This window comes from Scyliorhinus torazame, chromosome 5 (genome assembly GCF_047496885.1).
Source record: "Scyliorhinus torazame isolate Kashiwa2021f chromosome 5, sScyTor2.1, whole genome shotgun sequence".
Taxonomy (NCBI): domain Eukaryota; kingdom Metazoa; phylum Chordata; class Chondrichthyes; order Carcharhiniformes; family Scyliorhinidae; genus Scyliorhinus; species Scyliorhinus torazame.
In genome coordinates, this window is record NC_092711.1 from 105,821,984 (window position 1) to 105,841,139 (window position 19,156).

Sequence of the window (19,156 nt, forward strand, 5' to 3'; positions counted from 1 at the left end):
ATTCAATGATAATCTATGATTAATCTAGGACAAAGGTTCGGCACAACATCGTGGGCCGAAGGGCCTGTTCTGTGCTGTATTTTCTATGTTCTATGTTCTATGTTCTATCACTGAACAGATTCTCTGGTTACCGTCACATTTCTGTTTGTGGGATCTTGGTGGATTGGCTGTGCTAAATTGCCCCTTAGTGTCCAAAGGTGAAGTGGGGTTACAGGGAAAGGGTGGGGGAAGTGCACCTGGGTGGGGTGCTCTTTTGTAGGGTTGGTGCAAACTCGATGGCCAAATAGCCTCCTTCTGCACTGTAGGGATTCTTCGATGCTGCCAGACCTGTTGAGTTAATTTAGCATTTTCTGCTTTTATTCTATATTACACACCCTTTTAATCCACTTATTATATTTATTGAACACTGTACCATCGACTACCAGGAAGTGTGTTGATGTTTCAGCTATTCTGGCCTTGGGTGACTGTGTGGAGTTTGCACATTCTCCCCGTGTCTGTGTGGGTTCCCTCCGGGTGTCCCAGTTTTCACTCTGTCCAAAGATGTGCAGGTTAGGTGGATTGGCTGTGCTAAATTGCCCCTTAGTGTCCAAAAAAAAATTAGGTGGAGTTACTGGGTTACGGGGATAGGGTGGAGGCATGGGTTTAAGTAGGGTGCTCTTTCCAAGGACCAGTGCAGGCTCGATGGGCCGAATGGCCTCCTTCTGCACTGTAAATTCTATGATTCAGTATGATTTTCTCTTTCATCTGATCCAATGGGTCTGTCTGGTAATATTTCCCTGATTGTATTACAGTGGTTAGCACTGTTGCTTCATAACGCCGGGGTCCCGAGTTCAAATCCTGCTTGGTCACTGTCTGTGCGGATTCTCCCCACGTCTGCATGAGTTTCCTCCGGGTGCTCTGGTTTCCTCCAAGTCCTCAAAGACGTATTTGTTAGGTGAATTGGACAGTCTGAATTCTCCCTGTGTACCATAACACGCACCAGAGAGTGGCGACCAGAGGCTTTTCACAGTCACTTCATTGCAAAGTTAATGTAAGCCTATTTGTGACAATAATAATAATCTTTATGTGTCAGGGTGTTTGGTATTTTAGGGAGCAGGTAGAACTTCCTTGGTTCGACCTGTTGTCCCCTCAGATATTCCATCTGTTTTTGGTTAATGTGTCTGGAGTCTTTGAGTTCTTCCAGTCTGTCTCCAATTCTCCTTCCTGTCTCGGGTATATGAGTCAAGGGATCTTGGGACTGTGATTCGTGTTGTTTAGTTGTCTGTCTGTCTCCTGCAGGTATTGTTGTCTCTCAATAATGACTATGATGCTGCCCTTGCTTCTGGTCTGATGAACATATCGGTGTTGGATCCAAGCTCCCGGATTGTCTGTCTTTCTCTCCGGGTAAGATTCTGTTTGTCTCTTGTATTTCACTGTGATAGGGCAGAGACCTGATTGAAGGGATTCAAACATGGAAGTTCTGGGAATGATGGACAAGGATTTGGAAGGTGGTAACATGTTCAAAGAGTTTGGAGAGGAGAGGGAGGTTGAAGATGGGGCAGTAATTTGTAAGGAGGGCAGGGTCAAGGGTTTGTTTTATTGAGGAGGGAGTGAGGATGGCAATTTGAAGGACAGAGTGACAGTACCTGAAGAGAGAGAAATGTTGACAATATCCATAGACACAGGGTAGTTGGCTGATCGGCAGCTCAGTGGGAATAGGGTCGATGGAGCAGCAGCTGGGTCTCATGGACAAGATGAGCACTGAGAGGGCATGAGGGAAGAAGGGGGAGAAACTAGAGAAAAATGTGGGTTCTGGGTTCGGGAAAGGATGTAATTTAGAGACAGTTTGGTCCGGTGGGCTCATGGAAGGGAGGGAAGCAGCAGAGGCAGCTGATCGGATTTACTCAATCTCAGTCACAAAGCAGCTCCACAAGCTCCTCACACATCTTGTTGGAGGTGAGGATGGAAGAGACGGGGGAGAGTGAGAGTACTTCAAAAGGAACTAACTTGTGTCAGAGATATTAAAAAGTTTCAGCACACAGCGTATTTCACACAAATTTAATTTATTTGACTTCTATTTAGAATATTAGCCCCTGTAAATGGGCTGGAGTTTGTTATCAGCAGAAAGAGACCCAAATGAACATGGTTCAGTCCTGAATGTGAGGAACAGCAAAATCCATTCACTGTGGTTACTTGTGGCCTCGTTGATGTGCCTGCAGGTTGGATGATCGAGTGAATCCCTTCCCACACTCGGAGCAGGTGAATGGCCTCTCTCCGGTGTGAACTCGCTGATGTACAGTGAGGTCAGATGATCGTCTGAACCCAGTCCTGCAGTGAGAGCACCTGAACGGTCTCTCGTCAGTGTGAACACGTTGATGGAACATCAGATTCGTAGAACTTTTAAAGCACTTCCCGCAGTCTGGACATTGGAACGGTCTCTCATCAGTGTGAACTCGCTGGTGACTCACCAGGTGGGATGACCGAGTGAATCCCTTCCCACACTCTGAGCAGGTGAATGGTCTCTCCCCAGTGTGGGTTCGCTGATGTGCAGTGAGGTCAGATGATTGCCTGAACCCAGTCCCGCAGTGAGAGCACCTGAACGGTCTCTCGTCAGTGTGAACACGTTGATGGAACATCAGATTCCCAGAATTTTTATAGCACTTCTCGCAGTCTGGACATTGAAACGGTCTCTCATCAGTGTGAACTCGCTGGTGACTCACCAGGTGGGATGACCGAGTGAATCCCTTCCCACACTTGGAGCAGGTGAATGGTCTCTCCCCAGTGTGACTGTGTCGATGAGTTTCCAGCTTTGATGGGAAAGTGAATCCTTTCCCACAGTCTGCACATTTCCACGGTTTCTCCTCAGTGTGACTGTGTTTGTGGCTTCTGAGGCCTGATGATTGACTGAATCCTCGTCCACACACACAACACGTGTACGGTTTCTCCCCACTATGAACAATGCGTTTTCCTTCCATGTTCAAAGTACGATGGTATTCAGGATAAGATAAATTGAGGACTCTGTCAGATCCTGAAGTGATGTTAGGTTAGAGTTTCTGGACTTGAAGCCTCCCTTTCGAACACCCTGTGAAACTGATTTAAAACAGAAAAGAGATAGTGAGAGAGAACCCACAAAATCACAAAGGCAGGTGGTGAAATTGCTGAATGAATCTGGTCATTTGTGGGGCCGGCACTGGGAAAAAGTGACCATGAAAACGGCTGGATTGTTATAAAACCCAACTGGCCTCCTTGGGAGGAGGGGGAAAGAGGTGAAGAGGGATTTTGTATATCTGCAAGGCATATTAAGACAGTATTTGGCAAAGCATATTCGACCTTGAGCTTCATAAATTGAAATATTGATAGTAAAATGATGCTCCTGGTGGAAAAGTGGTTAGCACTGCTGCCTCACAGCTCCAGGGTCCCGGGTTCAATTCGAGTCTTGGATGACGAGGTCTGAAGTTTGCAGTTTCTCCCCGTGTCTGCGTGGGTTTCCTCCCACAGTCCAAAGATGTGCAGGTTAGGTGGATTGGCCACAATAAATTGCCCCTTCGTGTCCGAAGGTTAGTTGGAGTCACTGGGTTCCGGGGACAGGGTGGAGGCGTGGGTGTAAGCTCAAGTAGGGTGCTCTTTCCAAAGGCCAGTGCAGACCTGATGGGCTGAAATGCCTCCTTCTGCACTGTACATTCTATGATTCTGCACTGTAGGAATTCTATGAACCTCGGGTCACCACGCTTCAGGAAAGATGTGAAGAGGGCAGCACGGTGGCGCAGAACGTTAGCCCTGCTGCCTCACGGCGCCGAGGTCCCAGGTTCAATCCCAGCTCTGGGTCACTGTCCGTTTGGAGTTTGCACATTCTCCCCGTGTTTGCGCGGGTTTCGCACCCACAACCCAAAGGTGTGCAGGCTAGGTGGATTGGCCACGCTAATTTGCATTCACATTCATTTAATTGGAAAAAATGAATTGGATACTCTGAAATTTTTTAAAAAGGAAGGATATGAAGGTTCTTGGAGAAGGTGCAGAGGAGATTTACCAGAATGGTTCCAGCAAAGGACATTGAGGGGAGATGTGATTCAGGTCCACAAGATTATGCCAGATTTCCATCAGGTGGACAAAGAAACGGTTTCCATTCACTGATCGTGCATGCAGTCGGGACACAGATTTAAAGTTTGGGGTAAAACCTGGATTGAACAATATAAGATCCTGAGGGGTCTTGACAGGGTAGATGTGGAGAGGATGTTTCCTCTTGTGGGAGAATCGAGAACGAGGGCATCGCTGTTGCAAAATAAGGAGTCACCCATTTAAGATGGAGATGAGGATTTTTCTTTCTCTTGTGGATTGTAAAACTTTGGAACTCACTTCCTTAAAAGGCAGTGGAAGCAGAGTTCTTGAATATTTTTAAGGCAGAACGGGATAGATTCTTGATGAGCAAGGAGGTGAAAGGTTATCAGGGGTAGGCAGGAATGTGGAGTTAACGTTAGAATGAGATCAGCCGCAATCTTATTGAATGCTGAGCAGGCTCGAGGGGCCGAGTGGCCTGTTCCGAGTTTGTATGTAAAAGGTACAGGAGATATGAGGTGATATGAGATATACACAGCGAGCGGCAATGACCTGAAGCTTGCTGCCTATGAGGGAGTTTGAAAATAGACACAATGAATGATTTGATTTCAAAAGGAAATTGGATAGACATCTGAGGGAAATAAACCTGCGAGGATACAGGGAGCAGGAGAATGGGACTAACTGGATTGCTCCAGAGAGCTAGCATGGACTCAATGGGCCGAATTTTCTTCTTTGTGCCATCATGGCTCTGACTCTTTTGTGTAATCTAGTTTTGTAATTTAACCCCGGGGGGTTCAAATATCACCCAGGTAAATCTGTGCTACACTCTCTCCGAGGCCATTCTATCCTTCCTCAGGTTTGTTGCCCAGAACTGAACACAGTTCTCCAGGTTTGGTCTCACCAGGGTTTGTGAATCTCGGGGCTTTTCCAGTCACACTGAGACCTGAAATCTTCACTCACAGACAGAACAGACAAACCTTTTACCTTCCACACCCAGATGCTGCTGATATTCAGGTTCTGATGAATCGAGTGACTCTGTCAGATCGCAATGTGACGTTTGGTTTGCTTTTCCCGTCTGTTAAACCTCCACTTCCAGTATCCTGTAAATTTACAGAAACCTCACTGTCAGTTTAGGATAGAAATTCACAACATTCTCTCCTCACCAACTTTGATTAAATGTATTCCTGGAGGTTTGATCACATGACCTGGCCCCCATCCACCAGCCATTAATCGGTCAACACATCCATCCCTGTGACACACTGCCTTCCTCGGCCAATTGGGAAGCAAAAGGACTCATTACCTTACAGGACAGTGTTTGACCGTCAGCCAAACAACCTTTATCCCATTTTCAATATTTTTATATCTGCTGAAGAGAAATGTTCAAAGAAAATTACAAAAAAATCTTCTTTACTGTCCCAATGATTTTCCAGACACCCAGACATGAATCTCACCAAGGCAGAAAGTAAAATTTGAATTTATTGAAAGTCTAGTGGTGGCCATGAAACCATTGTTGGTTGTTGCAAAGACCCATCTGGTTCAAGGAAATCTTCTATCCTTACATAGCCTGACCCACAAGTGACTCCAGATCCACAGTCAGCTGGTTGACTCTTAAAATGCTCTCTGAGATGCACTCAGTTCAAGGGCAATTAGTTCTGGGCAGTGAATGCTGGCCCAGCCAACGACACCCACATCCCGTGAAGGAATAGAAAAGAAAATCTGCCGTCCTTACCTGGTCTGGCCGACACGATTCCAAACCACAGTAATGTGGTTGACTCTTTAAATGCCCTCCGAGATGGCCGAGCAAACCGCTCGGTTCCAGGGAAATTAGGGATGGGCAATAAATGTTGGCCCAGCCAGTGACTCCCACAAATGATTAAAACAAAATCCTGGAGACTCCAGTCAGTCAATCCAGGAGAGTTGTCATCCGGCCCAGGCTCGCAGCGCATGCGCCCTGCGGCACCTTGTCCTCTGTAAAGATGGCGGCCGGTAACCCGGGCCTGTCACCGCTCAGCTCTCACTCTGTTCGGTGCTGTTTAAGTCGGGCCCATTAATATTTTACTCGGAGGGCAGCACGGTTGCGCAGTGGGTTAGCCCTGCTGCCTCACGGCGCCGCGGTCCCAGGTTCGATCCCGGCTCGGGGTCACTGTCCGTGTGGAGTTTGCACATTCTCCCAGTGTTTGCGTGGGTTTCACCCCCCACAACCCAAAGATATGCAGCGTAGGTGGATTGGCCACATGAAATTGCCCCTTAAATTGCAGCTTCTATCGCTCCCCGGCCACCCACCGGCTCCATTCCTGAAAGTCACTCGATTGTCTCTTTCCCTCTCGCTCCGCCAGCGACAACCTGCACTACGCATGTGCTGGGCACAGCCCCAATGGTCACAATGCCCGGGAGGTAATTGGCGGCGGCTCCGGACCAATAGGAATACAGGGGGAGGGTCTGGAGGACTGGACGTGAGCAACAGGTCCTCCAACCAATCAGAGTGAATGGGGGCGGGGCTGGACTGTGAGTGAAGCATGCGCAGTGCGGGTGATGGGCAGACGGGTCCACAATGTGTAAAGGAGGGATGGTGGGGCGGAGGTCTGGTGGGTGGATGGAGAAGCTCCGGAAACCCCGGGAACAAACTGAGTGGATCCGCCCTCCCCCCGTTTACACCGACCAGGGCCGCAGCTCCCAGATCAATGAAGAGCCGCTTTGTATCAGGTTGGCCATTGGTTCCAGAGGTTGATCCCTGGTCTCCAGCGTTGCTTTTTTTATCAGTGGAATCATTGAATGGTTACAATACAGACTGAGGCCATTCAGCCCATCCTGTCATGTGCTGGCTTTCTCTGCCAAAGCAAATCAGCTCCTCCCACCTCCCTGTCCTTTCACTAACGAGACCAGCAGCAAATATTCCCCATCCCCAATTACCTGTGCAGAAGATGATGTTTGACCTTCTTGAACCGCTGCAGTCTGTGTGGTGAAGGTGCTCCCACAATGCTGGAGTTACAGGTTATTCACCCAGTGATGATGAATGAACAGTGATACATGTCCAAATCAATAAAACTCTATTTATAAAGCACCTTTCAAGTAATGGACCATTCTGAGGTGCTCCGTAGGTGTGTTAAAAAGCAATATTTGACACACAGTCATGTAAGGAGATAAGAGGGCAGGGCAGATGGTCAGAGGTAGGATAAAGCGAGTATCTTAAAGGAGGATAGGAAGATAGAGAAGTCACGAGGTTTGCGGAGGAAATTCTAGAGTTTGTGGCCTTTGCTCGAGGCATGGATACCAAACATGGAGTGATTAAAATCAGGAATGGTCAGGAAGCCAGACTGAGAGGAGTGCAGAGACCTTGGCAGTTGGGAGGCTGGAGGAGATTGCAGAGACTGGGAGAGATCAGAGCATGGAGGAGATTACAGTGAGAAAAAATACCATGGAGGAGATTGCAGAGACATAGAGAAGGGCATGGAGATTACAGAGAGTGGAAAAAGAGCATGGAGAAATTTGAAAACAAGGATGAGAATTTTTTTTTTTTAAATTTAGAGTACCCAATTCATTTTTTCCAATTAAGGGACAATTTAGCGTGGCCAATCCACCTTCCTTGCACATCTTTGAGTTGTGGGGGCGAAACCCACACAAACACTGGGAGAATGTGCAAACTCCACACGGACAGTGACCCAGAGCCGGGATTTAACCTGGGACTTCAGCACCGTGAGACTGCAGTGCTACCACTGCGCCACCGTGCGCAGATGAGAATTTTTAAATGTATATACTTCTTCACTGGGACTTTTGTAGGTCTGTGAGCATGAATGAAACTTGGTGTGATTAAGCAATAAAGTTTATGATCTCTGGTTTGTAGTGAGATTTAATGTGGGAGATCAGCCGGGAGTGCATTAGAACAAGTAAGTCTACAGGGAACAAAGGAATGGGTGAAAGTTTAATTTGGGAATAAGGAAAACTCAAGCTAAAATACAAAAACATTTTTATTAGCCTGGACGACATAAAGATGTTGTTAAATTTTGTCAATCATGTCACATATGTGAAGCGATAGGGAAACCTCAAGCAGTGATAAAACCGCACTTAATACCCATTCTAGCATTTGAGGACTCTTTTACAAGGGTCTTAATTGATTGCGTAGGACCACTTCCGAAAACTAAAAGTGGGAATCAATATCTTTTGACTATAATGGATGTGTCTACTAGATTTCCAGAGGCCATTCCAGTACGTAATATTACAGCTAAAAAGATTGTGGAGGAGTTACTTAAATTCTTTACTAAATATGGACTACCCACAGAAATACAATCGGATCAAGGATCGAATTTTGCCTCAAGGTTATTTAAAGAAGTTATGGATAGCTTAGGAATAAAACAATTTAAATCAACTGCGTACCATCCAGAATCACAGGGAGCATTAGAAAGGTGACGTCCGACATTAAAGACAATGTTGAGGACTTATGTTCAAGATTACCCAGAGGATTTGGAGAAAGGAATTCCATTCGTACTGTTTGCAATTAGGGATGCACCTAATGAGTCAACCAAATTTAGACTTTTGAACTAACTTTAGGTCATGAGGTAAGGGGACCACTTAAATTGATTAAAGAAAAATTGGTGAGTGAGAAATCGAAAATTACATGATTGGATTACATGTCAAATTTTAGAGAACGATTAAATAGAGCATGTGAATTGGTTAGACAGCATTTAAAAGGTGCACAACATGGAATGACATGGATAGCGGACAAGAAATCCAAAGTTCCTAGTTTTGCCTGTGGAGATAAAGTTTTTGTATTGTTACCAGTGGTAGGTGAACCTTTAGAAGCAAGGTTTTGTGGACCTTATCAGATTGAAAGGATATTAAGTGAGGTGAATTATGTGGTAAGAATGCCTGATAGAAGGAAAACTTCATGTGAACATGCTTAAAAGGTACGTTGAAAGGGAAGGAGAGAAACAGGAGGAGGTTTTAATGATTCTAACTCAAAGTGACGAACCAAATCCAGATGACTATGAATTTGACATACTTCAAATTAAATTGGAAAACGAGGATGTTCTTAAAAATTGGATAAATTGTTGAGTTACCTTCCAGAGGAACAATGAACTGACCTGAAAGAGTTATTGATATCGCATGGACAAGTTTGTAGAGATAAATTGGGAAGTACTAAAATGGCTGTACTTGATGTAGATGTGGGAAATGTGGTTCCAATCAAACAACATCCATAGAGACTTAACCCTTTAAAATTGGCACAGGTTAACAAAAGGATTGAGAGTATGCTTAAAAATGGCATAATTGAAGTGGGTTGCAGCCAATGGAGCTCATCCATAGTTATGGTACCTAAACAAGACATATCCAACAGTTGTGTGTGAACTATAGAAAGGTTAATGCAGTTATAAGAACATACTCTTATTCTGTCTCACGTCTGGAGGATTGCATTGTGAAAGTGGGACAATCAGCTTTTATTTCCAAACTGGATTTACTTAAAGGTATCTTTATCCGAAAAGGCGAAGGTGATTTCAGCTTTTGTGACTCCAGATGGTATATACCAGTTCAAAGTTATGCCATTTGGCATGAAAAATGCCCCAGTCACATTTCAACGGTTAACTAACAAAGTTGTTTCAGGATTACCTAATTGTGCGGTATACATTGAAGATCTGGTCATTTTCAGCCAGACAGGGAAAGAACAGTTGAAACACCTGATGAAGTTATTCGATCGACTTCAGGAGACAGGTTTGGTGATAAACCTAACCAAAAGTGAATTTGGAAAAGCCCAAGTCACTTTCCTTGGCCATAAAATCAGACAGGGGCGAATGGTCACATGGGATGTGAACCCAACAGTTATTGAGGAGTTTCCAATACCGTCAAGACAAAGGGAAATAATGCGATTTCTTGACATGAGTGGATTTGATCGAACATTTGTGAAAAGTTTTTGCAGCGTGATTACTCCACTGATGGACTTGCTGAAGAAACGTCAAAAATTTCTATGGACAGCAGAGTTTCAACAGGCATTTGACTGCCTGAAAGTTGTGATAATCAATGCTCCTCTATTGGAGAATTACAAGGGTCAATCGAGAAGGAGTTTCAGTTGGAGGAAGAAGAACAAAAAGAAATGGACTATATTATTGCACCTGTTTGCGTGTTGTTTTTTGAAACGAAAAAGTATATTCACTGTGTGCATTTCTTTTTTAAATAATTTTTATTAAAGGTTTTCATAAAATATCAATAACAAAATGAGAAAGAAAAAAGAACTCAACAGGGTTAAGCATAAAACACAATCTAAAAAAGCAACCCCCCAAACCCCTCCCCCCCTGTACATAAATAATAAATTAACATTAACACCCCTACTTAAGACAACAGGTGTATACACCCCCTCAGACCCTCCAGTGTAAATAACATAAACAAAAATAAAGTAAACCCCCCCCAACCCCCGAGCTGCTGCCGCCAATGACCAATGCCAGAAAGTCCAAGAATGGTTGCCACCGCCTAAAGAACCCTTGAACCGACCCTCTCAAGGCGATTTCACCCTCTCCAAATGAATGAACCCTGCCATATCGCTGATCCAGGATTCCACCCTTGGGGTCTCGCATCTTTCCATTGAAGGAGAATCCTTCGCCGGGCTACCAGGAACGCAAAGGCCAGAATTCCGGCCTCTTTCGCCTACTGCACTCCCGGCTCCTCTGCCACCCCAAATACTGCGAGCCCCCAGCCTGGTTTGACCCTGGATCCTACCACCCTCGACACCGTCCTCGCTACGCCCTTCCAAAATTCATGCAGCGCTGGGCATGCGCAGAACATATGGGTGTGATATGCTGGGCTCCCTGAGCACCTAACACACCTGTCCTCACCCCCAAAGAACCGGCTCATCCTTGTCCCTGTCATGTGTGCCCTGTGCAGCACCTTAAACTGTATGAGGCTGAGCCTCACGCATGAAGCGGACGAATTCACCCTCCCTAGGGCATCTGCCCACGTCCCCTCTTCGATCTCCTCTCCCAACCCCTCCTCCCATTTACCTTTCAACTCCACCACCGAGACCTCCTCCTCCTCCTGCATCACCTGGCAAGTTTTTGAAATCTTCCCCACTCCCTCCCAACCCCCTGAGAGCACCGTGTCCTGTACTGTGTGTGGCAGTAGCCGCGGGAATTCCACCACCTGCCATCTGGCAAATGCCCTTACCTGTAAGTACCTCAAGTTGTTCCCCGGGGGGGAGCCTGTACTTCTCCTCCAGCTCACCCAAGCTCGCAAACTTCCCATCCACAAACAGGTCCCCCAACGTTCGTATCCCTGCCCTGTGCCACCCCGAAAACCCCCCACATGTTCTTCCTGGGGTGAACCGGTGGTTCCCCCATAATGGGGTTCATGCCGAGACCCCAGCTTCCCCCCTATGCCACCTCCACTGCCCCCAAATGTTGAGGGCCGCCTGTGTGCATTTCTTAAACATTAGTGGAAAGTTGAAAAATGAAACCATCTTGAAGTTGATGGTGTATTTTTTTTTCTTGGGGGGAGGTGTCATGTGGGAGTACCTTTAAGAAATGGGTGTTTAAGAAATGTATCTTTAAGAAATGGGTGCTTATCAGTGATGTCAGAGTGTGGGTGGAGCTGGGCTGTCAGTCAGCTTTTTACTTTTGGTTTACGCTATTTGCTGCAGGGTGTGTTTTAGTTTCGTTTTCAGAGCTGGATAGCTGCAGTCACAGCCAGAAGGGGGCATTAGTCTCTCACTCTGTAATCTAAAGACTGTAAATCGATCCTTTGGTGAGTTAAAACTAATAACTGCTCTCAGTAATGACTTTAACCTGATGTGCTTCTGTTTAAAGGTTCCTTTTAAGTCTTATGGATGTTAAAAGGACATCTTAAAGATTACTTAGTGTTGTATTCTTTGGGGGTTGTATTTGAATTAATGGATGCTAAGATGTTCACTGTATGTTTTAAAAAGGTTAACTTGAGTCTATAGCATAAACATTGTTTTGCTTTAAAAAATACTTTTCCATTTCTGCTGTACCACACTTGTAGGGTGGGCCGTGTGCTCCCCATATCACAATCTAGTAACAGTCTTGGGTCAGGTGAACTCCATGATACACTTTGGGGTTCTCTAAACCCTGGCCCATAACAGAAGGCTTAGTTCAGGATTCTCTAGGTTAACATGCAGATTTACTCAGCAGTTAGGAAGGCAAATGCAATTGACGAATGTGATATAAAATAGTTACTTTAGAGATACTAGTTAATGTAATGTAGAAATAAGCCACTTTGATTCTGGCAGTTAGGGACAAAGGGGTTTGAGACCGCATGGAAAAAGCAGGAAGAGGTGTGTCTATGAGAGTGATGCTGCATTGATAGGGGCCAGAGAAAGGGATTGGAAGTGAGCCAATCAGAATAGATCGAACAGGTCAGGAGGGACATAGGCTGACCTATGTCCATCGAGTATGTGAAACTTGATACCATTTGAATTGATTTGCAGAGATCCCTTTGTTTCTTTGTTCATTCGCTTTCTGGGATATAGGAAACTGGATGTCTCTTATATTTCTATGAAATGAATCAAGCTTGCAAGCTAAATAAATAACTTCTTTTTACGTGCGAATCCATCTCAACTTTTATTGAGGCCAGAGTGACAGAGAAAGAAATTTGGGGATCAACATTTGGTGCCGAAAACCGGGATTTCTCAGGGCGATCCTGATCCAACTGCGAAATCAGAATTAGACTGATTATGAACAGGAGGATGGGGAACAAAGGGCTCTCAATGTAGAACTGGAAAACGACCGCGCATTGATTGTTCCCCTCTTCTTATCGTCTGATTAGTCTGGTCACTCGCGGTTGGCACAGAAAGACCGCCTCGACGAAATCACAGGTCAGTCTGGGGATTAGCACTTTAATTGATGGGATTTCATATTGTTGTTTCGGCTTGGGTTAGGGTTTTGGGCTGATGGGACTTTAGTAATGAAGGTTCAGTATATTATATGGGTTCAGAGGCTGATGTGACTTCATTAATGAAGGTTCAGTCTATTATATGGGTTCAGAGGCTGATGTGACTTCATTAATGAAGGTTCAGTCTATTATAAGGGTTCAGAGGCTGATGTGACTTCATTAATGAAGGTTCAGTCTATTATATCGGTTCAGGGGCTGATGGGACTTCAATAGATGAAGGTTCAGTCCAGTATAACTGTTTTTAAATCTGAAGATGGTTCAACTCTATGTGTGAGTGTTTTAAATATATAGTTGATTAAGCTAAAATTGTCTCCTTGGACTGTAAAGTTCCGAGGTCTAGTTGAGATTGTGAGGAATGCTGCATATTGGTTGAAGCAGAAGTCTCTCAAAGGGTTAACAGCAGCAGGCGGTGTTGAAAACAGACAGTGCTTCTCACTCAGGCTTTGAGATAACAGCAGCAGCCGTAGTGTAATCGGATACCTTTCCTTTGAGTCAGTGAACACCAGCAAAGTTACGTTTTGAATTAATTAAAGGAAACCAGTGGGTTTCTCCACCTCTTTGATAAAAGTTATTATTTTCGAAAGCAATTGATTGAAATTGCCAGAATCTTAAGTTTTACTTACTTGAAATAAGGTTTATCTCATTTTATCTGGAGATTAATAGAAACTTAAAGAAGATCATGGACACCATTTTAAAAAGTGTCAATCTGGAGATGATAGTTGATTTTGCTAATACTTATGTGTATGTAAAAGAAAAAAAAAACTTGTTAAAAGAAAAATTGTTAAGATAAAGAAATAATTAAGTTGCAAATGTTATACAAGTTTGTGTTAAGCAAATTGTAAATTTAGTTCTGAGTTGAGATCAGAGCTAAGCTTGCAAGTTGCAGTAATTCAATTTGAATTTTCAAACATTTTTAAGTTTTAAAAAAAAAGAGAGCAAATAGAGAAAAGAAGTACACAGATCTTGAATGCGTTGAATAGCACATTTCAAAGGCCCATAAATCTTTCTGTTATCTTAGACCTAGAACCTAGGAAGATTGAAGAGCCAGAGGAATTTCTGGAGCATTTTAATGAAATCCACCGGGGGCAGTCAGGCGATTTGCTGTATCAAAATGGTCAGAATTCCCCTCAATACTGTGCTATGTTAATGCATTGCCTACCACCTTCTGTGGTTACTGCTGTGAAATGTAATAACATGAATTGGACAGAGAACGACCCTTCCCAGATGGCAAGGGCAGTCAGATTTTACTGGAAGGAGGGTGTAGGCCAAGAAGGAGGCTCAGTTACAAAGGTTAAGACTGAGCATGTAATGAAAAAGGATGATCTGCGACCCCAACAAGCGGCAGAAATGGTAGTTTACCAGCAGGAGCCCCAATATGGTGACTTTGGGTGGGTGGATCAGCGAAGAGGAGGATGAGACAACAGTGCTATATTTCTATCACCCCCCAGTGGTGGACGTTAGACGTTGAACAGTCACTGCATCACGTTACCCTGGCCTATGACAGAACTGGACGAAACAGGGAGTTGGAGGACAAATACCGGCCATTACTTGAGACCGAATGGCCAGTCAAGGTTACAGCCACAGTCACGGGAAAAGAAGGTACAGCCGATTTTGTTACAATATCACCACATTTATGGCCACAGTCAGCTTCGGTAAGGCCTCATATTACACGTCAGGTCCATGACCAGTACCATGCCAGGGATATGGGGCGAATGGTCAGCATCTTACCGCAGCTCGTCAGAATAGGTATGAGATATACCTTTTGAACAATCCACGTCTGACATTTAAATACTGTACCACTATCAATCCAGCCTGTTTTCTTAGTGGTCCCCCTGTCCATGAAGACGCACCTGGCCACGACTGTTTAGCCTTGATTCAGGAAACTACCACAATAAGGGGCGATTTGAGTGACATTTCGTCAGCACAAGCTGACATGATTGTGTGTGGTCAAATATCCCACCGGGGTTTAGTTAATGACCTACTGCAGGCCCTCCTTCTGCCAGCGCAGATTTCCGTTATTAAATGCGCTGCCCACACGAATGGTACAACCCCAGTTGACGTTGGTAATGAACGAGCAGATCGTGCAGCGCGCACAGCCGCACAAATTCAGCAAGTGATGGTGCCTAAAATGTTAAGTCAGACTAAACGATCTACTATGAATATGTCTGCTTCTGACAAGCCAATGCCAACCATCCAAGACGTCATAAGGTTACAGGAGGACGCTCCTGAGAGTGATAAACAAATGTGGAAACGGTTAGGTTGTACATATGATTCTGTTTCCTCTTTATGGACCACGCCTGCACATCAGACTTGTATGTCTGATGTGCTGGCTTTATGGGTCATTGAATGTGTACACTTTGCAACTCATTGTGGGGCTCGAGGGACTAGTGATTTGTTGCTGGACACTTGGTGGCACCCTAAAATGCAGGGGTTGGCCCAAAGTATCAGTAATCGGTGTTTGATTTGTCAGCAATATAACACCGGAAAAGGTATCCCTTGTGGGAAGGGGCAAACCCCGTTGCCCAGTGGTCCCTTTGAGACGCTCCAAATGGATTACATTGAGTTGGAAAGGTGTCAATGTTACAAATATGTTTTGGTCATTGTGGATGTGTTCAGCAGATGGGTCGAGGCGTATCCGACTATCTATAGTAAAGCTGCTACTGTGGTTAAAGTCTTGATGAGGGAAATCATTCCCCGGTACGGTATACCAGCTCAGTTAAGTTCTGATAATGGGCCTCATTTTATTGGACAAATTAACAAGGAGTTTTGCTCCCAGTTGGGCATACGCCAGCAGTTACACTGTGATTACAGACCGCAGGCGGCCGGGTTGGTTGAGAGACACAATCAGACCCTCAAAACTAAATTGGCTAAATTAAGAGCAGACACGGGACTGACATGGCTTAAGTTGCTCCCCGTTGCCCTCTTCCAGCTGCGGGTTACACCTGCGGGACCAGCCCGGCTCTCTCCCGCCAAGATTCTTTATGGCAGGCCGCTTAGAACTCCTTGGAGCCTGCAGGTTCCCAGACGGGTTCAGTTTCATCAGATGACTGAAGAAATGACCGCCTATGTTCTAGCCCTTACGCAAGTGCTCAAGGAACTCCATGGCCAAGTCCGCGCGGCTAACGAGCCATTGCCCCCAGTACCTAGCTCACTTTCAGTCCAGCCCGGTAGTTATGTCATGGTCAAAAATTGGACTAGGAAGGGGTCGGAGCCGCGATGGGACGGGCCCTTCCAAGGTCTCCTTACCACCCCCACAGCAGTTAAAGTGGAGGGGCGAAGTGCTTGGTTCCACCTACATCACTGTAAATTGAGTACATCTCCACTACTGTAAAAGGTCGGATACTAACCTGCCTCCCTTCTCCAGTGCTATTTTACAGGTGTGGAGCATGATGGAGTGGCTACGCATCGTCTGTCTGATATTTGGCCTCACTTCGCTTGGCGTGTTATTGGCGATGGACATGGAAAAGGGGAATATTATGTATCTGTGTAGCCCCAACCAATCTACAAGGATACATCACCTATGCAAAGGTGATGTTCTTCGCTGCCCCCATATACGAGGACATGGTATCGACTCATGGAAGGTCATCAAAGTTAAGGCGAATGCAGGAGTCATGAAGCAGCTGCACTGGTCCCGGCGATGGGAAGGGAACATTATATGGACATTGCCTTGTTTTTGGAATACATGTAAATTTGATTTTGGATGTGTTAAGAGTGGTACAATAAAGGTAAAATCAGGCTGTCAGAAGAGTGTAGGAAGAGACCATGAGAAAGAGAAAGGGACTAGAGAGAGGACGGGGCGTGTGAGAAGGGAAGTACAGCTAGAACGTAGGTTACCGGGAGATACACTTAAGTTAATTAAAGGCCAAACTGAGGAAAACCCGGGTAGTATGAATCTCTTCTACCAGATTCACCACCGCTTGTATGGCCAGGGATGGGTTGTCTGCTACCCAAACCCCGCAACGGTGTCTAGGTTATTTTCTGTTTCACCGCTTTGGGGCATTCCCCAAACGGTGGTTCATTGTCAGCATTCCGAGCCATTGCCCGAGCAAGTCACTCTTCCTTACGATCCGGATTCAGCACCACCGGCTATTTGCCTTCCCCTTCCTCGGGATAATTCCCATTCACAGTACGATAGGCTGCGACGGTGGAGGGCGTACATACCTAGCCACTTCACTCCCAATAGGGATTCCCGGTCGTACGAGAATTGCTTCAGCAGTGAAGGATATGGCTGTTTGCTGGTAGAGGTGGACACAAATATAACATGTCTGTTTCCCACCTGTACGGACAGGAGGTGCCATATCACCCAGGCGTCTGGCCAATGCGTTTGTTACAACACCACTTGCGTTCCATTGAACGCCGGCCTCCAGCTCCTCTGTGGCTGGGCGAATGTCTCTCATATCACTGTTGGGACGAGGGCTTTCCGCATTGCTGGGCGGCCCGAATGGCATTTCAAAGTTGGATAAACTGGGAGGTGTGGGGGGTCCCTTGGCTGTCAGTGATCGGAATTATTTTATTTGCGGCCTTACCATCTTGGGAAATGAAACCTTGGGAGCCCTCGGGGCAATAACTAAGGAGTTGTCTCAGCTACGGTTGTTTGCAATGCAGAACCGGTATGCTCTTGACTATCTTCTGGCCCGTGAGGGTGGGGTATGCGCCATAGTACAGGGCAAGTGTATCATGGGTGTTCAGGACTTGACCGCTAACATTACTAAATTTATGGATCGCATACGGGATCACTTGGACGGGATGCAGGATCCTGGCTCTTGGGGTAACTGGGGATTTGGAGGATGGAAGGACTGGTTGATAAATATGGCCATGTATCTAGTGGTAGCTATCGGCTGCATCTTTGTGGGCCTGGCCATCCTTAAATGTGTGATGGGTAGAATGCGGGGTGCACTAGATCAGATCACCGCCCCAATCACCGTAAAAAAAATTTTAACTGTTAAAATCCATGAGGGTGAGGCAGATGAAGGGGGGCTAAGACAGGAATTGGAAATGCAGCGACGGATCTTTTTAGATGAGGAACCGTAGCTATGGATTGCATAGTTTGGTTATCATGGAATGATAAAAGGAGGGAATGACGAATGTGATATAAAATAGTTACTTTAGAGATACTAGTTAATGTAATGTAGAAATAAGCCACTTTGATTCTGGCAGTTAGGGACAAAGGGGTTTGAGACCGCATGGAAAAAGCAGGAAGAGGTGTGTCTATGAGAGTGATGCTGCATTGATAGGGGCCAGAGAAAGGGATTGGAAGTGAGCCAATCAGAATAGATCGAACAGGTCAGGAGGGACATAGGCTGACCTATGTCCGTCGAGTATGTGAAACTTGATACCATTTGAATTGATTTGCAGAGATCCCTTTGTTTCTTTGTTCATTCGCTTTCTGGGATATAGGAAACTGGATGTCTCTTATATTTCTATGAAATGAATCAAGCTTGCAAGCTAAATAAATAACTTATTTTTACGTGCGAATCCATCTCAACTTTTATTGAGGCCAGACTGACAGAGAAAGAAATTTGGGGATCAACACAATATTAGCACTCATGTTGAGAGGGCTCGAATACAAGAGCAGGGATGTAACGGTGAGGATTTTTAAGGCTCTGTTCAGACCACATTTGAAATATTGTGAGCAGTTCGGGCCCCATAACTAAGGAAGGATGTGATGGCCTTCGAAAGGGTCCAGAGGAGGTTCACAAGAATGATCCTGAACAAATACAGGACACCCTGAAGGGGGAGGGTGAACAGCCAGAGGTCGTAGTACGCATAGGAACTAACAACAGCGGCAGAAAGAGTGATGAGGTCCTGCAGAAGGAATTCAGTAAGCTAGGCAGCAAGCTAAAAAGCAAGACCTCCAGGGTTGTAATCTCAGGATTACTCCCTGTGCAGTGTGCCAGTGAGGCTAGAAATAGGAGGGCAGTGCAGCTAAACACGTGGTGAAACCAGTGGGGTAGGAGGGAGGGTTTCAGATTTCTGGACCATTGGGATCGCTTCTGGGGCAGGAGGGACCTGTACAAGAAGGACGGGTTGCATCTCAACTTGAGGGACACCAATATCCTGGCTGGGAGGTTTGCTAGTCACTCAGGGGGATTTAAAATAGTATGGCAGGGGGTTGGGAACCAGAGAGTTAGCTTAGAAGGTGTAATAACTCGAGGGGAAATAAAGAACAAAAATAAGAGAACTACATCACCCCCAGGCAGAGCAAAAAATATGACAAGTGTGAGAAGGGAGGTGATCA

The 19,156-nt window shown here is 45.5% G+C and overlaps 1 long non-coding RNA gene across 1 annotated transcript in view; it reads right to left on the reverse strand.

Annotated features, from left to right (window-relative positions):
• Positions 1-2,337: 2,337 nt before the first annotated feature.
• Positions 2,338-19,156, reverse strand: part of LOC140421586 (uncharacterized) — a 34,906-nt gene continuing 18,087 nt past the window's right edge. The window contains exons 2-3 of the long non-coding RNA XR_011946922.1: positions 5,017-5,132; positions 2,338-3,069 (exon numbers count right to left, since the gene is read on the reverse strand). This is a non-coding gene — a long non-coding RNA (uncharacterized lncRNA). The remainder of the gene's footprint in view (positions 3,070-5,016; positions 5,133-19,156) is intronic.